Source organism: Podarcis pityusensis, assembly GCF_964106645.2.
Source record: "Podarcis pityusensis genome assembly, chromosome: 6".
Taxonomy (NCBI): domain Eukaryota; kingdom Metazoa; phylum Chordata; class Lepidosauria; order Squamata; family Lacertidae; genus Podarcis; species Podarcis pityusensis.
This window is the reverse complement of record NC_138030.1, coordinates 97,356,004-97,380,956: the sequence shown is the minus strand read 5'-3', so window position 1 is coordinate 97,380,956 and position 24,953 is coordinate 97,356,004. Positions and strand designations below refer to the sequence as shown.

The 24,953-nt window shown below is 42.4% G+C and overlaps 2 long non-coding RNA genes across 3 annotated transcripts in view; both read left to right on the top strand.

The window, feature by feature from the left end:
• Positions 1 to 204: 204 nt before the first annotated feature.
• LOC308479529 lies at positions 205 to 8,523 on the top strand. Of its 2 annotated transcripts, none has more exons than XR_013987719.1 (3): positions 205 to 398; positions 2,465 to 3,777; positions 8,277 to 8,523. It is a non-coding gene; the product is annotated as an uncharacterized lncRNA (long non-coding RNA). The 2 variants fall into 2 exon arrangements; XR_013987720.1 differs by having other exon boundaries at positions 2,465 to 3,801.
• Positions 8,524 to 21,661: 13,138 nt separating this feature from the next.
• The window catches only part of LOC308480649, a 42,873-nt gene continuing 39,581 nt past the window's right edge, over positions 21,662 to 24,953 (top strand). Inside the window, exon 1 of the long non-coding RNA XR_013988187.1 lies at positions 21,662 to 22,063. This is a non-coding gene — a long non-coding RNA (uncharacterized lncRNA). The remainder of the gene's footprint in view (positions 22,064 to 24,953) is intronic.

The following is a 24,953-nucleotide window of genomic DNA, read 5'->3' as shown; positions in this document are numbered from 1 at the left end:
AGGTGGTTCTGACCTTCAGACTCCATAAGGAGTTATTCTAATTTCTGCCTCCTTTTTCCCATAACACTGTGCCAAAAACCTCTGGGTAAAAGACAATTTTTTTCTTGTATGACATCACACCCATGTTGCCTTGGCAACCTCCCCCTCAGTTACCCTGTTGTCTTGTAAATGGCTTTTGTCATAGGCTAGAGGCAGGACCATCATCTCCCTCTGTCCTTCAATCTGTTGGAAAAACAGGGTCAGCCTGTCAGCTCACCTAAATTCTCAAAGCTCTGCTGAAACCCCAGCACACAAGGGGGAAATCGGGCACCCAGGAATCTGGGGGATCCCTGTTCTCCCACTAAACCATCACACAATGCAATCAAAACTCAGCTGAACACAGGAATAAACTTCTCCAGGCAAGTCATATGCACAAATATATATATATAGTAGATATCTTGTGCATATATTTGTGAAAATAACATACAAAAATGAATTGTATTAGAGAAAATTGCTAAAATGTGTACATTAGACAAAAGCGCACCAGCCCATCTGATTGGATGGTACTTCCAAAACAACAACAAGAGAATAGTTAATATAAGAAATCATCATTAAGAATTTGGATTTGAAAGCACTCCCGTTAATATTGTCAAATTATTCTTTGGGAGTGAAATTGGCATTGTTCAAGGTTGCTGCTGCTCACATGGGAAGTTGCATAGTAAGCAAACGAGGAAGCTATTGCAGAGCTGGGTACCAAGAGTGACCACAGGCAACTCGCCATTTACAAGGGGTTTATGTTCTGAGGGGCCATGCATTTAAGTGAAATGACTTATATTTGAAACTACATTGGAAACCCTTGCAAATGCCCTGCCCCTTTTTGTAAAGTTTTGTGATGTGACTTTTTAGCTCACTTCTGAGTTTGGCATGATGTGCACGTGTGGTTACACACATATTGGACACACCTAAAATGGTCGCTGCCTGTATTGAAAAATTCTCTATCATCTCTAGTCTTTAATGCCACATGCACAAGATTACACTGTGTAAATTGATCTGGATTAATTAAACCCACTAGTTCCATAATCAAAATTGCTTCCCACACCACCCCCTTATTGATTAATGTATTATTTAAATATAGTAATGGACAGATAATAATTTACAAATAAGGATCAATACAATGTCACTCATTGACCAGAAACCTTTCTCATAATCACATGTCAGATTGTCTTTTGTGAATGAAATAAAACTGTTTCAAATAGTTTTTAATAACCAAAAATGTAGCGCTTGGGGTACATTTAAACAAGGTTTAGATCGACCCTCCAGGCGTTGCCAGATTACAACTCCCACAATCCCTTTGGCTGTGCTGGCTGGGCTTGATGGGAAATGGAGTCCAACAACTTTCAGATTTCCCATGTCTGCTTCATTTAACATGGTTTCCCAACATTTTGCAAAAACTAGTGTTGCCTCATTCATTGGATTAAAAGTGACTTCACGGTGATATTTTGGTATACCATCTTTGATATAGTATTCCTCCTTTATCCATAAAATCCACCAAGGATGAGAAAGCCACTGTCAATTACAGCAACAGAATGGTTAAGGCATACAAAGGAGTAACGTATCAATAACAGATCTTGAGTATATATCTTAACAGGCAAGTGTGCTCCTAAACAAGATTGAGGTTACCATGAATATGAGCCCCAGAGGAGGTGTGTTCAGGCATTTGCCTGAGTGCACAAATGCTCAAACAGCGTCCAGGGCAGGGAAGTACACGAAAGCTTGCCTCCAGTCTACTGGTGTGTGCCACCCCATCTGCTCAGTCCCCGACTCTTCTCCAAGTTGAGAGGGGAAGATCTCATGAGAGCTTTTACTCACATTTGCTTACACATGAGTAGAACCCTGATAAAGCAGGTTCCCCAACTGCATGGAGGGTTCTACAGATGTTGCTGTACTACAACTCCCAGCTGCCCCAGCCAGCATGGCCAATTGTCAGGGATGTTGCAGTCCAGCAACATCTAGAGGGCCTTAGGTTCCTCATCCTGAACTAAAGTAACTGAGAAATAACTAAGTATGTCTCTAAACTGAACTGAGGTCTTCATCATTCATCATTCTGATTTTAATGTTCATCATTTATTGTTGAGCTTTTGACCTCTCCCACAGAGCTAAGGGATGAGGGATCATAGCATTGCTTCCAAAACAGGGGATGGGAAAATGCTGGATTCCAGCTACCATCATAGCTTACCATTCCATGCTGGCTGGGGCTGATGGAAGTTGGACTCCAACAATATTTAGAGGGCAATCACTTCCCTACACCTGTTGCAAAAGGTCCCAGGTACAGTCTTCTAGGCATGTCTATTTAAAAGATCGCAGATGATAGAGGGGCAAGAGAGATTTCTTGCCTGAGCCTTTGGTGCATTGCTGCAAGCCAGAGCAGTGTTGGGTTAGAGTCCCACAAGTCTTTTTACATTTTGCATTTGGTGTTTGCATGCAGGGCTCAGAGAATATCAGGAGACTTTGACAGCCATCTAAATCCAACAATTAGAGCTCTAAACTGGCTGGATGCAACTTGTCATTCCTCTTTCATGAGTGCAACAATGCTAGTTCCATGGTCAGTAAACATTGCCATTGTATTTAGCACTATGCCACTAATCCCGGCAGGCTTGCTTGGTAAACAATCTATCCTTTCAAAAGCCAAGCTGTCAGAGTGGAAAGGGGTTTATAAACTGCGGTTGTAAAATGAGATGCCATGTGCATTCATCTGCAAAGAAAATGCTAATAAATGTTTCCAATCAGTTCATAATCTTTACTCCTAACTTCAGGTCACATTTCACCTTATCCGATGCTCCTGCAAACTTTAACATCAAGACTCTGAGGTTGTGTGGAATGACACACCATCTTTGTACTATTAGCAGGCTGCCTAGACTTGGCCACTAGTGCCATTGTGTGCCTGTTGAATATTGACTACTCTATCTTGACAGTGGAATCATTCCAGGGTCAAGAAAATAATTATATAGATGTCATCCTGTTTTGCTCCATGAACAGCTCATGCAGTAACAATTCATTCTTATGCCGCATTCTCTGCAAACAGCATAATTAGGAAACAACAGAGGAATTTAGGCTTTTCAGCAGCAGGTTGACAAAACGCCTCATGGTCTGTGTGCAATTTATAACAAGTTAGAAGCATAACAGTGAAAGAATGCATTTTTATTTGTTTCCTAATAACATATTATTTTAGATCCTTTTTTCTGACAGGTGTTTTGTGCATTTAATGGTGATGAGCGGATAAATGTGATTCAGTTCACATTTAAGGGCAAACCTACCAAACTTGTACTTTTTGGAAAAATGTGTGGAACAAAACACAACCATCTTCTGAAATCTGCAATGCTGTTCTCCAGGCAAGTAATTGTGCAAAAATGCAAATTTTAGTGCATTTTCATAATGCAGATATGCATTATATCAGAGGAAATTATTTTTACTATTGCAATTTATTGCCTGGTCTTCATCCCAAGATCCCAGGGCAGGTCCTAACAATTAAAACACAACATTAAAAACAGTCCAAGACAAATTACAATAACAGAAATAAGGAGGGCCCTAAAATATATATCTCTGAACTATCAAAAGCCGGGGTAAAGAGGTGCATCTTCAGTGTTCACTGAAAAATGCATAATGAAAGTGCCAGACCCAAAGCTCTGTGAGGAGGGAATTCTAGAACTTAGGGGCTGTCCCAGAGAATGCCTCTCCCAGTGGGCCCTTCTGCCGATCTCGGCACCCAAGCAGGCTGCAGGGAAGGAGGCAGTCTTCCAGGTATTTAAGGCCGGAACCACTGAGGTATTTAAACACTAACGCTAACACTTGAATTGGGCCCAGAAATGAACTGGCAACCAGTGCTACTGTTATAAAACAGGGGTTATGTGAGATCTAAAGGGAGCCCCAGCCAATAATCTGGCAGTTGCATTCTGGACCTATTGAAGTTTCTGCATTGTCTTCAAGGGCAGCCCCACACAGTGCGCATTGGAAGCTCCCAGAGCATGAAATACGGTGGCCAAGTCATTTCTGTCCAAAAGGGCCTGTAGCTGGTGAATCCCTCCTGCCCACGAGGCCGCTGAGCCTCCACTGACAGCGCTGACTCTTTCCGGGGGTGGGCCACCCCATCCAGGGCAGGCCGTCTCCCCACATGAGAATGGGGGCACAGAAGAACTTTGTCTTTTCAGGATTCAGCTTCAGTTTATTTGCCCACATCCAACCCATCACTGCCTCCAGATTAAGCAAAATTTGTACACTAAATTCTGAGGAAGTTTGATGGGGACTGTGGCAAACCCACACTATCTTTTATAACTACCAAGGGTTATCCTGTTTTTTGTGTGAGGAAAAACTTTGATACTTGGACAATAAGGCAAAGTTGAAGAAAGAAGAAAGGATTTATTTTACAGAACAAAACTGGTGAAACAAAAGATGCGTCAGGAGAGAAAACTCTTTCAGGAAACAGTTAACTTTGAGTTATTTCACTTCGGTTCCTTAACTCAGGTGTAGCCTAGGTGTTGCAGCTTAATATTTTGGTTCTTAAACAAGGTGGCACTTTCTGCCAGTTTCCCAGCTCCTGAAGCCACACTCCTGAGGTATTTCTAATAGTATAACAGACCCAGGGGGTCCCCACCCCCCTCCGAACTGGTTTGGGAGTTTTCTCTTTCCTGACTGAAATGAGTCTTCCCTCACAGCTCCTTGCTCAGCCTCAGCCTCCCAGGGGCTTCTTGTCTGAATATGCTCCCAAGACACTAAACACTCTATTTCAATCCGAACTCAGAGTCTCCCTTCTCTCGCTGTGGATGTTGCACCCCAGCCCAGACCCAGCCCTCCATCTCCCCTCAGAACAAGCTCCTTCTCTCCCTCTCTAAAGCTCCTCACTTTCCCTCCCCAAGGGCTGGCTCCGCCCTCCTCTGGCTGGCCAATCAGAGAGAGGTCCCAGCCCCCTGGTGGAATTCTGGGGCACTGCACCACCAGACTCTGGTCTAGCTCAGCTGTCCATCACAAGGACAGAAGAAAGATTGCAGACGGGTGGAAATGCAGAGAGGAGAAATGAGAAGCAGAGAGAAACCGAAAGTGACAGATCTCAAGCAGAAATTCAACAGGGGTAACAACTTCCTTGCAGGAAGGGAGGAACTGCCCCTGTTGGATTTCTAGTGCAGAGCCTATCTTTGGAGAATAGGTGGCAAGCCTAATTCTAATCAGAAGTCCTCAGCTCAAATATTAAGTCAATCATTAATTTACTGGGTGGTTTTAGACAACCAACTAAATAAATTGCCAAAATTCCAAAAGGAAAAAATTATTATATTAAATGCACCAATTAACACCTCAGAAGTTTCAGATGCCACCAAACAAGCAAAAATAGGTAAATCACCAGGCCCAGGTGGATTAACAGGAAAATATTACAAAAAATTACAAAGTTATTTAAATCAGTTGTTACAAAATGTAATGAATGAAATATTAAACGCAGGGAAAATACCAAAGACCTGGAAAGAGGCTTTTATTACTTTGATTCCAAAGCAAGAGACAGATACATTGGAAGTTAAAATTTTTAGACCAATTTCATTATTAAATAGTGATTATAAATTGTTTACAAATATATTAGCTAATAGAATAAAGGGCATATTGTTAGAAACAATTAATCAGGATCAAACAGGATTTCTCCCAGGGAGACAGAAGAAGGATAATATAAGGAATGTAATAGATATTATTTGGAAGTAATGAATGAAAAACGGGCAGCTATGATGTTTATTGATGCTGAAAAAGCATCAATTCATGGGTTTCATGGGCTTTGATGTTGAAGGTCCTGGACAAGATGAATTTGGGAGAGTTGTTTAAAAGAGGAATAGAAGCCATTTATTCAGAGAAACAAGCAAGGTTAATAATTAATAATATTACTACAAAAGAATGTAAAATAATGAAAGGAGAAAGACAAGGATGTCCCCTGTCACTGTCACTGTTTATTTTAGTATTAGAAGTCCTGGTGAGGAATATAAGGGCAGATGAAACCATTAGAGGAATAACAGTAGAATATAAGGTATTTGCAGATGATCTAGTGATTACAGTGGAAGATCCTATAAATTCATTATTGCATTAGAAAAAAATATAGGAATTTGGACAAGTATCAGGTTTCAAATTGAACAAAAATAAAAAACTCTTAGTAAAAAATATCTCAGAACAAGATAAAAAAGAGAGGACCAAAATACATATACATACAAAAGTGAAATATCTGGGGATATAGTTAACAGCAAAGCACATTAATATATTTAAAGATAATTATGAAAAAATATGGAAAGAAATAAAAAGGAATTTAGAGATATGGGCAAGAATGAATTTGTCACTACAGTGGTACCTCTACTTATGAACACCTCTGGTTATGTATCCTTTGGGATAGACACATGGCGAACCCGGAAGTATTTTCCCGGGTTTTGCCATGTGCGCATGCGCAGAAGCACTCCATCGTGCCGCATGCATGCGCAGAACAAGCACCTCTGGTTGTGAAAACCTCAGGATCTGACCAGAGCTCCAGAATGGAACCTGTCCGCAACTGGAGGTACCACTGTATTAGGAAGAATATTGGTAATTAAGGTATTTTTATTTCAAATAATCCCAGTGATAAGCAATGCGAGTTGCTTCAAAGAGTGGCAGAAATATATTTTGAGATTTATCTGGCGAGGAAAGAAGCCAAGAATACAATATAAATTATTAACAGATCTTAAAGACAGAGGTGGCTTCTCCTTACCAGATTTAAAATTATATTACGAAGCTTCTTGCATATGCTGGATCCGGGATTGGATAGTATTAAAAAATACAGATTTATTAGACCTAGAAGGACATGATAATAGATTTGGTTGGCATGTGTATTTGTGGTATCAGAAGGCAAAAGTACACAAAAGCTTCAACAATCATATAATAAGAAATACGATTTTAAAGTTTGGGGAAAATATAAAGATTTGCTAGAACAAAAAACACCACCACTTTCCTCACTGGAAGCAACATCTGTAAAAAAATTAAATATGAAACCTAATTGGGCAACATATAGAGAGTTGTTAACGGAAATGGATAACCAATTAAAATTGAAGGATTTTCAAGAGGTAAGAGGAAATGTAACAGATTGGCTACAATATTTCCAGTTAAATGAAGTATTCAAAAATGATAAAAAGAAAGGATTCACCTACAAAATCTCAAATTTCAAGAGAGAAATAATAGAAAGTGGTACTAAATTATTATCAAAAATGTACAGTGGTACCTCGGGTTACATACGCTTCAGGTTACATACGCTTCAGGTTACAGACTCCACTAACCCAGAAATAGTGCTTCAGGTTAAGAACTTTGCTTCAGGATGAGAACAGAAATCGGTCTCCGGCGGCGCGGCAGCAGCAGGAGGCCCCATTAGCTAAAGTGGTGCCTCAGGTTAAGAACAGTTTCAGGTTCAGAACGGATCTCTGGAACGAATTAAATACTTAACCCGAGGTACCACTGTATAACTTGTTGTTGGAATGGGAAACTAAAGATGAAGAAGTTATGTGTGTTATGATAAAGTGGGCAAAAGATGTGGGACATAATATTCAGATGACAGCTTGTGAAAGACTATGGAAAAATGATATAGTCCTTACTTAAAGAGAATTATATGAAAATGAGTGGCTGGGGAAACTCAGCCAGATGGGCGGGATATAAATAAATTATTATTATTATTATATTATTATTATACTGTAGGTGGTATTTAATACTGGTTAAATTGGGTGGAGCTGTGGTCTAAACCACTGAGCCTCTTGGGCTTGCCGATCGGAAGGTTGGTGGTTCAAATCCCCGTGACGGGGTGAGCTCCCGTTGCTTGGTCCCTGCTCCTGCCCACCTAGCAGTTCGAAAGCACGTCAAAGTGCAAGTAGATAAATAGGTACCGCTCCGGCGGGGAGGGAAACGGTGTTTCCGTGCGCTGCTCTGGTTTGCCAGAAGCGGCTTAGTCATGCTGGCCACATGACCCGGAAAAACTGCCAGTGGACAAACGCCGGCTCCCTCAGCCTGAAAACGAGATGTGCACCGCACCCCACTGTTGCCTTTGGCTGGACTTAACCGTCCAGGGGTCCTTTACCTTTACCTTTTTAAATTTTCAAAAATGTACAAAACAAGAGAAAATAAGTGCTGGAAATGTAAAGAAGGTATGTTTTATCATATGTGGTGGCAATGTAAGGTTATTTTAAAATTCTGGGAAATGATATATGATGAATTGAAAAAAATGTTTAAAATAACCTTTGTTTAAAAACCAGAAGTCTTTTTATTAGGTATTACAGGAATGGATCTACCTAAAGAATATAAGAATTTGTTTATGTATGCAACAACGGCCGTCCGGATATTGCTAGCCCAACATTGGAAAGCAAAAAAGTCCCCACCAAGGAAGATTGGCAAATTAAGTTAATGGAGTATGCTGAAATGGCTAAATTAACTGGGAAACTTAGAAATCAAAATTACAACAAATATTTTAAAAAATGGGAAATGTTTGTTGCATATTTACAAAAGCAATGTACTCAAGTTAAGACATTAGGAGGATTTAAAAAAAAAACACTTGTAATGTTATAGACAATGTTTAAAATTGGAAGCTGTTAATGTTTAATAGACTATTGTATTTTAATATTCTGTTGAAAGCAGCCTAGAGTGTCTGGGGAAACCCAGCCAGATGGGCGGGGTATAAATAATAAATTATTATTATTATAAGTTATTATAAGTAATCAGAGATACTTTATTGACATGCATGAATGAAAATGATGCACAGGCACCAGGGGAGGGAGGGGAAGGAAGTAATTCCACAAGGTAATTCCATAATGTGGATTCAATACTGACAATGTATATAGTTGTTTTATTTTATGCTTCTTACTTTAATGCAAGGTTTTTGGTTTTGTGAAAATTAATAAAAACATTATATATATATAAAAATAAAAAACAGACAACTAACTATTTCTCTACCTCAGCTGCTTCCCCTCTCTTCTGAAATAGGGGAGTCATATAGTCACCTAACATGCAGGGTTCTGTAAGGATTACTTGCACATGATACACTCTGAACCCTCCAAAGAATGCCTATAATTTTTCCCCATCATTCTATCTAGTCCAGACTTTCTTAACCTAAGGGCCCCAGATGTTCTTAAACTACAACTCCCATCAGCCTTGATCACTGGCCATGCTGACTAGGAATGATGGAAGTTGTAGTCTAACAACATCTGAGGACCCAAGACAAACTGTTACCTAGGAATCAGCCACAGAATTAAGAAGTAATTTTGATAGTGGTCAGATGGGATATTCAACCGTGTAACTGTTTTCTATTAATGGACCATTTAAAGTATGCACCACACCAGCAGTTTTAGGAGGACAATTGATTTAATGCTTATCACCTTTTAATTCATAAATGCCTCATGAAGCCAATCTCTCAAATCCATTTTTGCATGAGTGCAAAAACTTAGCAATCCAGGAATAAAAAATTGCATATTGGCAAATGTGAGGCTGGGGGAGAGAAAATATTGCTGCATTGCTGTAAGAAATGTTTCATTTTCCTTCTCACATATCCTACTGCCTTTACACCTTATTCTTTTAGAAGTATTCTTACAAGAGTTCATTAATTTTGGGAAGGCCTTACAATTGCCATAAGATTCAGAAGAGGGACTTGAGCAAAACCATTGTGATCACACACAACTGTAGAGTTGTTCATGTTTTCAAGAGAATTTCTTTGGCTCTTGGTTTCTCTGCTATTGGTTCAGTTCAGTTTTAACTTCTTGTTAAATATGTTCATATTTTTTTACTCTTAAGTTGGGTTTCATTGATTCTCTTTTCATACCCTTGACTGTAAGTAGCATTGACTACCATTATTAGAAAAGCCTGACACTCTACTAAATCGACGTATCTGAAGTTTATCACAAAGAGAGAGGTGCTTTGCTATAAGTAGCTGTGAGGATTCTGCGTCATGCATGGCCGCCAGTGTAACTCCAGGCCCTTTCCCTGAGTCCAGGGGTACCCAACATTGTGCCCTCCACAGATGTTGTTGAACTTCAACTCCCAAGAGCCCTAGCCAGCAAGGCCAATGGTCAGGGATAATAGAAGTTTCTGCCCAGCAGCATCTTAGTTCCGTGGAGTATATTTGTTGTCTGTGGAAGCAGACCATGGTCTGAGTTTGGGGTTCAGAGGAAGATGCTGTTAGTTTGAGACCCTACCTGCCTGTGCCCAGTCTTGCCAGAGTGGGACATGCTCTGTATAGGGAAGTTTTTTAAGTGTTGTGTTTTACTTTGGTTTTATAATTTGTTGGAAGCTGCTCAGAGTGGCTGGGGCAACCCAGTCAGGTGGACTAGATATATATATAAATCCTGGGATAGATGATGATAGATGATTGATAGATAGATAGATAGATAGATAGATAGATAGAAACTTTGTAACTTCTGAATCTCAATTATAGAAATAGCATGTGCCAGTTTTCTTCCTTTAGGTGGCAGCTGCTGCTTTAAAGTGATACTTTCTGCAGCAGGCTGGAGAGGAGGTTGAGCAGTGGGAGAAGAGAGGCCTGGGGAGCCGGGGGGGGGGCTCCGTACCCCAAGTGCTTCAGCGCTAGAAACAAGCACAATCTCCAGACTGGCTGCTGGCAGCCTTTCACTGATGCATGTCACTACTGCATTGCTTGATTTCTGTTTGTCACCTTTGGTGGAGATGGTCCAGAAAGGAGGCTTACATAAAAGAAGAAGAATGACCATTTTTCTACAGCAAATGCTTCAGTATCATCAGCAGTAAGGGCCCAAACTAACCATTGTACCAAATGCACGAGGTCACCAAGGACAGTGGCTGCGCCTCTGGTGACATCTAGTACAACTTGCCTGTATCACAATGACATTGTGTCATTCCACCAGAGGGCTGAGGAAATCTGGATCACTGTGACATCAGGACATGGCAGTTTTGCTAGACATTATGGGGGGTGGGGGGAGAGAGAGCTGGATTCACGGCTGCTGATTTAGTTTTGTGTCATGGCTTTGCTAAATTAAGACTGTTGTACAGATTGCTCTTCTACGTAGCTTGCTTTTAGCACCTGCACATTTACCAGCTGTTGCAAATTCCATCACTGTTTCCTTTACGGAAGCAATTAGCTCACCCAGGAGGGATGATCACACTGCATATTCTGCTTGCTCTCCCAGGAGCACCTCCCCTCTCCCTCCCTCCTCTGCTCCAGTACTCTCTGTGATAGTTTTGTGGGGTGGTCAATATTCTACACTAGTGATATGGAGGGGGGCGCCATTTATTTTCTTCAAATCAAGCAAACAATAAAAAGTATGAAGGAGTCATGCTTGTGCAGCCGGATTTCTTTTTAGCCTCATCACAGCTACCTCGTTGCAGACCTAAAAGTAATCCTTCTGCATATTGGAGCAATTAGACAATTGCTTGGCCAGCAGCCATGTTAGTCAGCAGCAATGAACAAAACTGAGACCACTTTTGGGTCATGAGAAAGTAGTTGTCTCTCTGTCCTGGGCATCAGTTAGATCTGCAGCTGCTAGTAGGCGGTAAGAATTCTCTCCCATGCCTTGGGAAACTTCATATCCTAGTGATGTACAGTCATACCTTGGTTGCCAAATGCCTTGGAACTCGTACATTTCAGCTCCCGAACTATCAAAAACTAGAAGTGAGCATTCCATTTTTCGAACGATTTTTGGAAGCCGGACATCCAGTGTGGCTTCCGCAGGATGCTCCTGCAGCCAATCAGAACGCATTCTGTTCGAGAACCAAGCTATGACTGTATGCAGATCAAACTGTTGTTAAAGGCACAGAAGGGGAATGCATTCTTTGGATAGATGCTGAGCAGCTTTAGTACAACTACACTTTGGGAACCTAAGCTATCTAATGATGGAAGATTTACACAACCTTGATCCCAAACCGAGGTTTAAAATGTTATAGGTCAAAATCAGGGCTTGGAACAGAACCTGGAAACAAACTGAGCAAGATATGTTCTGTTCAACACACACCACTTAGCAACCTGACCCATATTTGGGAGAAGCTGTGGTTGCTGCACTGTTTTCAAAGGCAATCCCAGTTGTGCTGAAGATTTTAGTAATCCAGTCTGGATGTTATCAGAGCATGGATGTCTCCTAGAAGATCAGTCTCTACCCAGCAGGTGTCTGCAGCTGGTCAAAAGGTGTTTCGCCATGTGATACATGAGTGGGGTTAAACCTCTACTGAAACATCTGCACTGGCTGCCCACATGCCACCAGGCAAAGTTTAAGCTTCTTTTAGTTTTGCCAATCCCATGCTGTGGAATACCTTGCCACCAACTTTCAGATGTCTCTTGAATAATTATTTATGCCAGCATGTACTTCCAGTTGCTTAACCACTGCTCCCAATATGAGCTAGTCATTTTAATTATTATCTTGTATCACTTTATTCTATTCTAAGTTTTATTGCATTTGACTATACTGTTGTACATTACCTTGATATTTTATATGAATGGGAGGTACATAATTTTTAAATATAGATAAGACCACCCTGATCCTTCGGGGAAACTTCAACCCCAGAGCAGGTTGAACATTTCCATATTCAGTTAAAGTACCAGCCAACTCCTCCTGAGAAATCTCTATGTGGGACAAGAAGCTACAGTTAGAACTGGATATGGAACAACTGATTGGTTCAAAATTGGGAAAGGAGTACGGCAAGGCTGTATATTGTCTCCCTGCTTATTTAACGGATATGCAGAATTCATCATGCGAAAGGCTGGGCTGGATGAATGCCAAGCCGGAATTAAGATCGCCGGAAGAAATATCAACAACCTCAGATATGCAGATGATACAACCTTGATGGCAGAAAGTGAGGAGGAATTAAAGAACCTTTTAATGAGGGTGAAAGAGGAGAGCACAAAATATGGTCTGAAGCTCAACATCAAAAAAACGAAGATCATGGCCACTGGGCCCATCACCTCCTGGCAAATAGAAGGGGAAGAAATGGAGGCAGTGAGAGATTTTACTTTCTTGGGCTCCATGATCACTGCAGATGGTGACAGCAGCCACGAAATTAAAAGACGCCTGCTCCTTGGGAGAAAGGCGATGGCAAACCTAGACAGCATCTTAAAAAGCAGAGACATCACCTTGCCATCAAAGGTCAGTATAGTTAAAGCCATGGTTTTCCCAGTAGTGATGTATGGAAGTGAGAGCTGGACCATCAAGAAGGCTGATCGCCGAAGAATTGATGCTCTTGAATTATGGTGCTGGAGGAGACTCTTGAGAGTCCCATGGACTGCAAGAAGATCAAACCTCTCCATTCTTAAGGAAATCAGCCCTGAGTGCTCACTGGAAGGACAGATCGTGAAGCTGAGGCTCCAATACTTTGGCCACCTCAGGAGAAGAGAAAACTCTCTGGAAAAGACCCTGATGTTGGGAAAGATGGAGGGCACAAGAAGAAGGGGACGACAGAGGACGAGATGGTTGGACAGTGTTCTTGAAGCTACAAACATGAGTCTGACCAAACTGCAGGAGGCAGTGGAAGACAGGAGTGCCTGGCGTGCTCTGGTCCATGGGGTCCACGAAGAGTCGGACACAACTAAACAACAACACCAGCCAACAGCTTGCCTCCCAATCAAGCAACAAGACCATATTAAGGAAACTGTTGATGGGGCCTAAAAGTGTATTGGGGGAACACTGGTTGCCAGTATGGTCTGGAAATTCCTAGTGCTGTACTGTTGCTGAATTTGTGGAGTTGGTTAGCATTTAGGTCAGAGAGAATCCCATGGAAGCACCATATAAAGCACTCTGAGCTTGCAAAATAAGAGTGTGGTTTAACTCTGAAGATAAATCACAGAATAGGAATAAATAAGAAGACAATCATAGTATAATATGGAGTTGGAAGGGACCGGAAGGGTCACCAAGTCCAACCCCCTCCAATGCTGGAATCACAGCTAAAGGATCCCAACAGATGGCCATCCAACCTCCGTTTGAAAACTTCCAATGAAGGAGAGCCCACCATCTTCATTTGCCAAACAAGAAAGCACTAAATATGAGTAGCTAATAAATAATGAGAGGCTTAATGCAATTTTAAAAAGTGCCCAAATACTTCTGACAATCACTAGCTAGAACTCTGGAAGCAAGCTGACGTCCTCCTGAGCAGGTGGGCAGAACGCTGCCTGCAGCACTTCTTTGTATCTCTGCAATGAAAACAGCCAATGGCTCGCATTGTGATATAGTCACTTCTGTACCCAGAGCAAACATCCAGTACTATATGCCTGCAGGACACAGCACCACACAAGTTAAAACACACTCACACATGTATCCAGGACACTATATGTAGTGGGCAGAGAAGCTTGCACTCCAATCCAGCAAAGGAGGTCAGTGCAGATAACCAGTACGGATGCTTTTTGTCCTCATTGCATTTTTTTCAAGCTGTGTGTGTGTATTATAATAGTGTGTGTATTATAATAATAGGTATGCAATAAATCGTACGGTGTCAGTAAAGTTAACTCTTAATTCAAGGAAACAATGTTGACTCAGGCCAGGCCTAGTGAGCACAGCAACTCGTCCTGGTAGATCTTGCCCCTATAAGGCAGTTGTGGGGACTGAGGGTCCGTGCCTTCCCACAGTTCCCTAAGTCATCTCCTCCCTTGGGACCTTCCCAAGCAATCCGAGACTCCATTGCTATGTCTATCTTTGCTCCGCTCTCTTCATAACTCTTCTGGTTCTGGGAGATATGGGGGGAGCTGGTCACAGCAGGAGGTGGAGACACCTGAGAAGCTTCCCTAGTCAGGTTCATTTCTGCCTCTTGCCCCCCCCCCCGCTTCCACTTCAGCTTCTGCCTCTGATTACGGACTTCTCTCTGCCACAGTCTATTCCTGCTCACTGAACCCTGTTGCCCCCACAGCTTCCAATACCTCCCCTTCCCATTCTTTTCTCTCTTCTTCCTCTGACCACTCATTGTGATCCCACCACCAATTCTTGGGCTCTGAGCCTTCTTCACTTGGGGGTTCCCCAGCTGGTGCCTCCCACCATTCCTCTGCACCCAGCCAGTCCATAATGCTGTCCAGTCAGGAGCAGTTGTGCACCACCTCATCTTCAGGTTCTTCCTCCTCCTGCTCAGTATTCCATGGTTGGCTTTGCTTTTCTGTGCTGCCTTTGGCAACAAGGCAATGGCCAGCTAAGTTGCTCCATCTGATACCCTCACTAAGTCTCTACATGCTTTTCTTCTACTACCGCTTCAAAGGCAGGCCTTCCTATTCCCAAAATCAAAACTTTACACATTTAATGGTATCTTAATAATTCTAAATATGTTGCACAGTCTTTAATGCCTATTCTGTTCTTTGTCCAGGATGCATCCAGATGTCCTATTACTATTACTTCATTATTTTTAATGGAAGCTGAAAATTCAGGGATAGAACTATAGTCAGTATGATGATGTAACAGAGGAGACATAATGCTTATAGAATCGTAGAACCATATAATTGTTTTGCACAGAAACACTTTAAAATGGACTGGATTTTATTTCTCTGTGGTGCAACTGAAGCTACCAAGAGAGACCTGTCTAATAAGCAACCATTGTACTCAGGCCGATGCAATTTTGTAGCAGCCTATTTCTCACTGGAGAAGAAATTGGATTTGAGACGGTTGGCTCTTTAATTCCTTGCCTGTAATTCTCTGGCTCTCTTTTCTTCCTTGAGGCATTAGCTGTAAGCATAGCAACATCTCCTGGCAAGGACTGGCCATGGCAGCTCTATTTCAATGTGTTCTCAAAAGGCAGATTTAGCAGGCTGGTTTGCAACAACAGATATCCGAATGCTGCTAGCTGTCAACGTCAATATGCGAATGCTGACAATACCCAAACAATTTTGTGAATACCTACAAAAATGTTTTTCACTTCCCTGTCACTCAAAGGCTTAGTTGGCAAATGCACTGAGGTCGTGACCACTAATATTCAGAGGTGCATATATTGAGATTTCAGTCATTTGCAACATTCATCTGGGATGTAAATGCCAGCCGTCGCCAAATGTCACTCATATATTGTGATGCATACCCCAGACTTCATCCAAAAAGATGTGCAGCTGAATGCTCATATAGGAATGAGTGATAAAGAATAAGAGAGCTGTGCACATGACTACCATCAAAATGGGAGTTGGTGCAGCATACTGTTAAGAGAAGAGTCTGAAGTGGAATCAAGGAAGGCCTTGACACTCTGTCTTCAGGATCTCACTAGAGGCCCTTCTCCCATGATGACCACAGGGACATGGGAGTGCCTGATATGCAGCACTCTGTGCTCCCACCACAGGAACTCCTAAGGAACTTCCTTGCCCTGGGGAGAGGGGAGAAGCAATAGAGATGGATGGGTAATCCACCACAATCCAGCTTTCAATGTTGCCTCCTGTCCCCAACTGCTACCACAAAGACTTCTGAAAAACCATTGTGTCCTGAGGTAAGAAGAACAAGCTTTCAAGGGGGCTTTCTTTCTCCTGCTTGTATCATTGTTATTGATGCTTATTGTTTTAGAAATTTAATGTAAACTGTTTTGTGAGGTCCACCTGAGATATACTTTTTTTTAAAGGTAACTATCACCGCCCACTGGCTCATAGCTGTAACATCAGAAGCCCCAGGTCCCCTGGGAGGCATCTAGCATGCAGTTCCTTCTAAGGCCAGAACTGCCCCACCTATCAGGAAGGGGGTAGTTGGCATAGGAAGAAGCCATATTGTAGGGCTCCTGTCATGTCAGCTGGTACTTCTACTGTTACCACGGCAGTGATGTAGGGAATATACATGCAGAAGTGGTTCCTGTGTCTCTGTGCTTATGGTAGACAAAGCACTAGGTGGACTTAAGCAAAACCTTGGTCTCTTAGTTGCCTTAAGATGTTAACCATCTTGGTTTACCTTGCAGGGATTTTGTAAGGATTTGGAATCTCCATAAAGCATTTTTTAACACTGAAATATGCTATGTAAATATTAAGCATTCTTAATGCCCATTACCATGACAACCTTGAGCTGGTTATAGCTGGAATTCATGGGGACAAGGCAACACATTCCTTTGCTTCTTTTTGTTTTCATTTTCCTTGATATTTGAGACTCATTTTTTAAAAAGCAGCTTTTCAATTTTCCCTTATGTTGCAAAATGCTATCTTCAGAAAAACTAAAAAGCAACAGTTTGCACAATGTAATGTGCAGTGATAAAAGGGAGACAACATGAATTGCTTGACCTGCACACCAACCGCCCTTTCAGCAACCGAAATTCACTTGTTTACAGTTTACTATTGCAAGTGCTAAAGGAATAGGAGCTGATGTCTTGTATCTCATAGCAACTTGAAACAGATGCCTTTGAGACATTGGTTCACCCTTTGTATTACAAATAAGATTCTACATAAATCTGGGTCTCCAGGTACTAGACCTCAATAGTGAGACCTATATAGTAAGGAGAGAAAATGAGGTATCCCCCTCCCCTCCAGTTCATGTTATGATCTCTTTCAAAGTTTGTGCTCCTATGTGGAAGCTGGCTAGTGAATATATATCAGGGCAGGAGGAGGAGGAGGAGATGCTGCCCATCTGATTGGGCTGCCCCAGCCACTCTGGGCAGCTCCTAGCAAAATATTAAAAACACAGTAAGACCTCAAAGATAAAAAACTTCCCTTCAGATGTCTTCTAAAAGTCAGGTAGATGTTTCTTTCCTTGACATCTAATGGGAGGGCATTCCACAGGGCAGGTGCCACTACCAAGAAGGCCCTCTGCCTGGTTCCCCGTCAGGGAGGATGTCAAGGAGAAATCAGTTGGGTGTTGCACATTATTTATGCCACACGTTTGTGGAGGGAGGGTGTGTGCTTGTCTTATGGTGTCGCTCAGCATTGAATGAGTACATGGTAGGGTCTGTAAGGTGCCAAGGGGGGGCCATGAGCTAGGCCTTCAGCAGCCAGTCTCCAGTAGCACCTTACTTCCTCTGCCCCAAGTACTTGGTGTCCTCAGAGATGAGGCAGACTAGACCTTACATAAAAAGATGTCCTTTCTGTGCCGCACTTCCAGCCTGAATAAAGTCAGCTGACCTTGCCAGCTTCGATATTGTCAGTTGATTATCCAAGTCAGTTAGGACACACAAGGCATTTGACAAGGTGCCCCATGATATTCTTGTAAAGAAGCTGGTAAAATGCGGTCTTGACTATGCTACCACTCAGTGGATTTGTAACTGGCTGACTGACCGAACCCAAAGGGTGCTCATCAATGGTTCCTCTTCATCCTGGAGAAGAGTGACTAGTGGGGTGCCACAGGGTTCTGTCTTGGGCCCGGTCTTATTCAACATCTTTATCAACGACTTGGATGATGGACTCAAGGGCATCCTGATCAAATTTGCAGATGACACCAAACTGGGAGGGGTGGCTAACACCCCAGAGGACAGGCTCACATTTCAAAATGACCTTGGCAGATTAGAGAACTGGGCCAAAACAAACAAGATGAATTTGAACAGGGAGAAATGTAAAGTATTGCACTTGGGCAAAAAAAATGAGAGGCACAAATACAAGATGGGGGACACCTGGCTTGAGAGCAGTACATGTGGAAAGGATCTAGGAGTCTTGGTTGACCACAAACTTGACATGAGCCAACAGTGTGATGCGGCAGCTAAAAAAGCCAATGCAATTCTGGGCTGCATCAATAGGAGTATAGCATCTAGATCAAGGGAAGTAATAGTGCCACTGTATTCTGCTCTGGTCAGACCTCACCTGGAGTACTGTGTCCAGTTCTTGGCACCACAGTTCAAGAAGGACATTGACAAACTGGAACGTGTCCAGAGGAGGGCAACCAAAATGGTCAAAGGCCTGGAAACGATGCCTTATGAGGAACGGCTAAGGGAGCTGGGCATGTTTAGCCTGGAGAAGAGGAGGTTAAGGGCTGATATGATAGCCATGTTCAAATATATAAAAGGATGTCACATAGAGGAGGGAGAAAGGTTGTTTTCTGCTGCTCCAGAGAAGCGGACACGGAGCAATGGATCCAAAGTACAAGAAAGAAGATTCCACCTAAACATTAGGAAGAACTTCCTGACAGTAAGAGCTGTTTGACAGTGGAATTTGCTGCCAAGGAGTGTGGTGGAGTCTCCTTCTTTGGAGGTCTTTAAGCAGAGGCTTGACAACCATATGTCAGGAGTGCTCTGATGGTGTTTCCTGCTTGGCAGGGGGTTGGACTCGATGGCCCTTGTGGTCTCTTCCAACTCTATGGTTCTATGGTTCTATGATTCTTATTGCTTCTCGGTTTAATTTTTGTTTGAAGGATATTGTGTTGTTATATTATTTGGTATTATTATTATTTATTATTACTCTTAGCTGACCTGGTATTCAACAACAAAAGGCAAAGACCAGTTCCCCAGGTTGGAGGAAGGGTTGGCACATGGCCTGCCCCAACTCCCACCCCATATCTGCCCCTACCCTGAACCACTGTGATTGGGGCACTCACTGCTCTCTCCCACTCCCCTCTTCCCTGGCACATCCCACAACGAATCTTGAATTTAAACACATACCAGTTACAACAGTTTAAAACAATTCAAAATAATTAAAAGCAGTTTAAAACATTTTTGACAGGTGGGGCGATGACAACAGAACTGGGACAGCATCCCAACTCAACTTCCAAAGTTTCAGTCTGTTGGTCAGTCAGTCAGGGCCCCGCCCACCCCGGGCCAGGTGGAAGAGGCCTGCCTGCCAGGCCAGGACTCATAGCTGAGATGGAGGGGTTCACAGCATTAAATTTCTGAGAGAGTCTTGCTTCACAGCAGTCGTGGATTCAGGAAGAAATCTACCACCGTATTCTGACCCTCTCCCCAGCTTTCTTCCCTTTAACAGCCTGCAACCCTGTTTGTTCCCCTTTAGTTCACACAATGGCCAACCCTAAAACTCTCCTTCAAATTCTTTGTCTTCTAAGTGAGTTGAGGGAGGAGCATGGAGCTCCCTCTTTTTGGCTTTCCTAATGGCTCATCTAAGGTCTAAGGGTGAAGTCCTGCTCCTGTCCATCATAATACTGGACAGATCAATACAGGGTTTTGAGAGAGGTTAATTTTAACTATTAAGTGAGAAATAGCAGCCACAGTCTAGGCCAGAAGTGTTTTCCCTTGGTGACCCCGCCATGTTGAAAAGCGTGTGTGTATGAATGGTGTTTCCTGTCCTGTCCAGAAATGCACTGTGCTAGATGAAGCAGGGTCTAGAACTTTTCTAAATAAATTGAATAAAACTGCTTAACCCACTGAAAGATATATTTGAAAAGTGAATATTAAGGGGAACAATGCCCATTGTTAAGCCAGGTAGGTAAAGTAATGGTGTCATGTCCTCCATTGTGACACGTCCCCCTGCTGAGTGACTTGGCTGAGAACTTTGGGAAGAGCAACCATTTGAGGATAGCTAGTCCAGGCAAGAGGAGCTAGTTTGTGACAAAACAAATAAGTTTTCCAGTGCATTGAAGAGATTCTTTTCATCTCAAGTGTAAGTAGGATTTCTAATTCTTTCTACATTCCGCTTCTTTCACTTCCATATCCTTCCATGAAAATCCATCACTATATGGAGCTGCATGGGCTGCTGTCCTGGTCTTGTGGACAAGTGTGTTGGAAGGACAGAAGATAAACAATGAAATTTGCTACCATAACATCTTAGAGACAGCCACAAACTTGAATGGTTTTCTAGGAGAATTAAACACATTTGTGGAGTATCCATGGCTACTAGCCAGGATGACTTATGTATGGCCCTGAATGCCAGTTGCTAAAGAGCTCAAGTAGGGAGAGTGCTATCTGCTTCCAGGCTTTGCGTGGGCATCTGGTTGGCTACTGTGAGAACAGGATGCTGGACTAGATGCAATTTGGGTCTGATCTGGCACACTCTGCTTCCATTCCCACATAGTCTCAGTCTTCCTGCAAGCACTGAACTCCATTGATCTGACTTTAGCTGAGGTTTGCAGAATGCAAATTTGCACAGGCTTCTAAAGATGTGCAATAATTATAGGAGGAGAGTACCTTAAGGACAAAAAGTCAACTCCTTGACACTGGTGGACATGCCAGTCTGCTTTATGGCAGCTTTACTGACAGGCTGTATCACTTGGCTGTCCTGGGTCTCACCAAAAAAGATTAGCCTGCTAAAAAAGATGATGAACTCAAACACTTAGTATCTGCTTGTTTCTTTTGAAAAAAACAAAACAAACAAGAAAACCTTTTGTAGGTCTTTCCATACCAATTACTTTTGAATTATGTATGCCTCATGTCTTCTGAATCTCATCTATGCCTATCCTTCAAATAAATAAGAAAAGGATGAATATCAAAAAAGGGATATTATCTTGGTGTCAGAACCAGTTCCTGTCTGATGGGAGACAGAAATTGTAAGTAAGCAACCTGTCCTGTGAGCAAGCCTGACCTGGAAGTTTTAATAAGGGTTGGGCTGTGCCACACAACCCGGCTCTTTTTTCGTATTGCTGTGGAGAAGCTTCCTTTTTGATTTTAGGAAAAACAAAGCCCGTTTCGCACAGTGCATCACTCAGTCTCACCAGCCAGGATGGCTTTTAAAAGAGGATTCCACAAATTCATGGAGGATAAAGCTAAAAATGGCTAACTAGTCATGGTGACTATGTTCTACCCAGTGGCTCCAGCACCGGGGGCAGATAGCAGCCGGGGCGTGGCTGGCGCACATCCCGGGGGGCATGGCGCGCATCCTGGGGGTGTGGCACGCGTCCTGCGGGGGCGTGGCGCCCAGCGCGGGGGGGGCATCCATGATGGCACCCCACTGGGATTGTGGTGCCGGGGGCGGTGCGCGCCCCCGCCCCCCTCTTCCTCCGCCAGTGGCAGAATAGCTCTGAGTCAGAGGTGGGAGAGTGCTGCTGTGCTGGGGTCCTGCTTTGGGGCTTTGCCTGGGCATCTGACTGGCACTGTGAGAACAGGGTGCTGGACTAGATGAGCCCCTGGCCTGATCCCACTGGCTCTTCTTTTGTCCTCTCCTTCGGTCAGAGTTCAGCGGCAGAACTGACATCTCCATAGTCCAAGGTTCAGGAGAGTGACGGACTTTCATCATGATATCTGGATGTTTTAAAGCCATGCATGGGGAGTTGTAGACCCTTGCAGCCGAGCCGCAACAGAAAACCTCCTGGTGAATATATTTAGGATAACAACTTCCACCTTTATTCACATCTGTGTAAGCCATCTTTCCTTCCTAGAAATGTTCAACAACATTTAAGGACATCATACCTCATTTCCTCACTCTTATCTATTTATTTATGTTGCCCGGAGCTGTGGCTAAATTTAATCCAGGCTATTGGACACAATAGCCTATAAATATGATTTCATTTGTAAATATTTTCCTTCTTAAGGCATCTAGGAATTATTACACTAGCCACTAGCTCACAGTCTAATATACTGTTTTAAAAGAACAGTGTTTTAATCCTTGGATAGGTAAGAGGAGCAACTCTGAAGCAGGTAGTGGTGGTTGTTTGCTAGGAAATAAATAATCCCTCCCAGTGATTTATCATTATGTGAGTAAAGAACTTTTTGAAGCCTCCACATTAAGTCTTACTTTTATTGACTGCCTTCTTTAAAGATGAATTGTTAGGCTTAAACAGAAGTTACTCTCTGCTGCTGCCATTCCTTGGGCAACTGTTTATTACCTCTAACTTGAAATAAATAGCATGCAAGGAGATCTATTTCTCCCTGCTTGAACAATTGGCTCTTTCCTAGTGCTGGCAATCAATAGTAATCTTTCTGGACAGAACTGCCATTAAAAATTAAATGCTAGCTGAAGTTACTACCCCTCTAACCTCATTGCTCCCCTAGCTATGACAGTAAGCAAAAGGAGCAGAATATAAACCATCCAGGCTATACATAATAAATTTTTAAATATATTGCACAAGCCTGTAATTTTCCCCTAGATTGAAATCCATCCATGTGTTTAGAACTGCTCATGTGGATGTTTCTGGTCTTATATGCAGCCAGATTTATAACATTCATAAACATCCTATACAAAGCTGGAAAGCTGGAAGCAAAGATCCAAATGTTTGTTGTGTCTGTAGCCACTGTTAGTCTACCAGTTGGTGGTGGGGGTGGGAATCAAAGATCACACATGGTACAACTTATTTAAAAACAAATATACATGCATATGCACCCATGATTTATGATCATTCAGAATGTTTATGAATTATTCTGATTTAGAGAGCTGTCCATCGTAATTAAAAAATATCTTAGAAACAGATCTTGTATGCGTCAGGACAATCAAAAATGTGTTTTGATTATTTATTTATTTATTTATTTATTCACACGGACCGAATATGCCCCCTCAAACGGCTTATGCCCCTTATAGAAATATAATGTGTAGTGTTTTACTTGTCATATTCACTTTGAAAACAGAAGAAGAAGAAGAAGAAGAAGAAGAAGAAGAAGAAGAAGAAGAAGAAGAAGGAGAGTTTGGATTTGATATCCCGCCTTTCACTCCCTTTAAGGAGTCTCAAAGCGGCTCACATTCTCCTTTCCCTTCCTCCCCCACAACAAACACTCTGTGAGGTGAGTGGGGCTGAGAGACTTCAGAGAAGTGTGACGGGCCCAAGGTCACCCAGCAGCTGCATGTGGAGGAGTGGAGACGCGAACCCGGTTCCCCAGATTACGAGACTACCGCTCTTAACCACTACACCACACTGGCTGGAATATATGGCCTCCAATGAGACATTAAAAGGTTATATGCGTCATTTAATAATATAAATTTCCATGCTGAATCTGTCTTATCCCAGTGGTTTAGGAGGAAACTTTCATCACGTCTATACCAATATGAGCCAAACTGGACATGGTACTAAAAGTGTGGCCGCTACCAATTTGACATTTAGCTCCTCCCTCTTCCCCTGTTTAGTTGATCATTCCTGTGTCCTGAAGTCATTCTTATCATTGTAGTGTGGAGCAGGAAAATACACAAAACTAAAGTTTCAGGAAACAGGTAAATTTTACTAGCGTATGAAGAGGCTTTGTGGTGATAGAGACATAGCAGTCATTATTCAGGGACAACTGCATGTTTAGCATCATTGCAGTTCTCAACTGTAGAGGTTGTTGGAGCAAGTTATCTACCCAGGAGCTGTCCTCAGTCCTGAAGGACATGTCCCTTACTTTCACTGTTGCATCAATTCCTAGTCAATATCTTTAGCTTCCTGTCACCTCTGCCTTTTGCCTCCATTTTATTTCTACCCAGCTTTATCCAACCCGTTAGATGTGTGACTTGCCATGTGGGTCACAGCTAAGACAGAAAAGGGAAGGGAAGAGGCACATGAGCTCCCCATCTTCTCTCAGTGGGTGGGAAGGCAGTGGGTATCCTCAGAGTACAACATTTGACTCCTGATGTTTTGATTGAAGCAGCATATTCTAGAAAGATGACTCACCATCCAAACTCAAAATATGTTTTATCCTCTTCAGTATCTTTTTGCAATGGTTACATAATAAAGTCAATTCAATCGAAAAATCATGGGTTTTTCGGCTTGGCAAATTCTTCAAAACAGAAATGACAGCAAACCTCCCAGTAGGCTTATCAGTGGCATAAACTCTTGACAAACCTTTTGCCAAGAAGCATTGGCTTCCATGCACCTCACGCAGCCTCGCTTCCTTGGACTTTAGTTATCACCTGAAGAAAGAGCACCATTCTGGGATAATGGGCCCACTGATTGTCATATGGACATTCAGATAATAATTCATTACACACACACACACACATACACACACACACACACACTTAAGTTACCCAGAAGACATTGCCACCAAACACAGACACACCCATCTAGAAATGTTTTTCTTAGATAAAGAACAGTGGTTGAATCAAAGCCAGAGATTACACCACACTTCTGAACTGATCAGTGTGCCAAAGAGAGAGAGAGAGATTCAATAAGGACTAGAATATTATATTGTGAATTTCCCTGGATACGACTATTCACTTCTGTAATGCATGTACAAGAGAACTGGTGAGTAGGTAAGGAGAACCATTTCAAACATTCTACTCCAAAGTGAAAATTGGA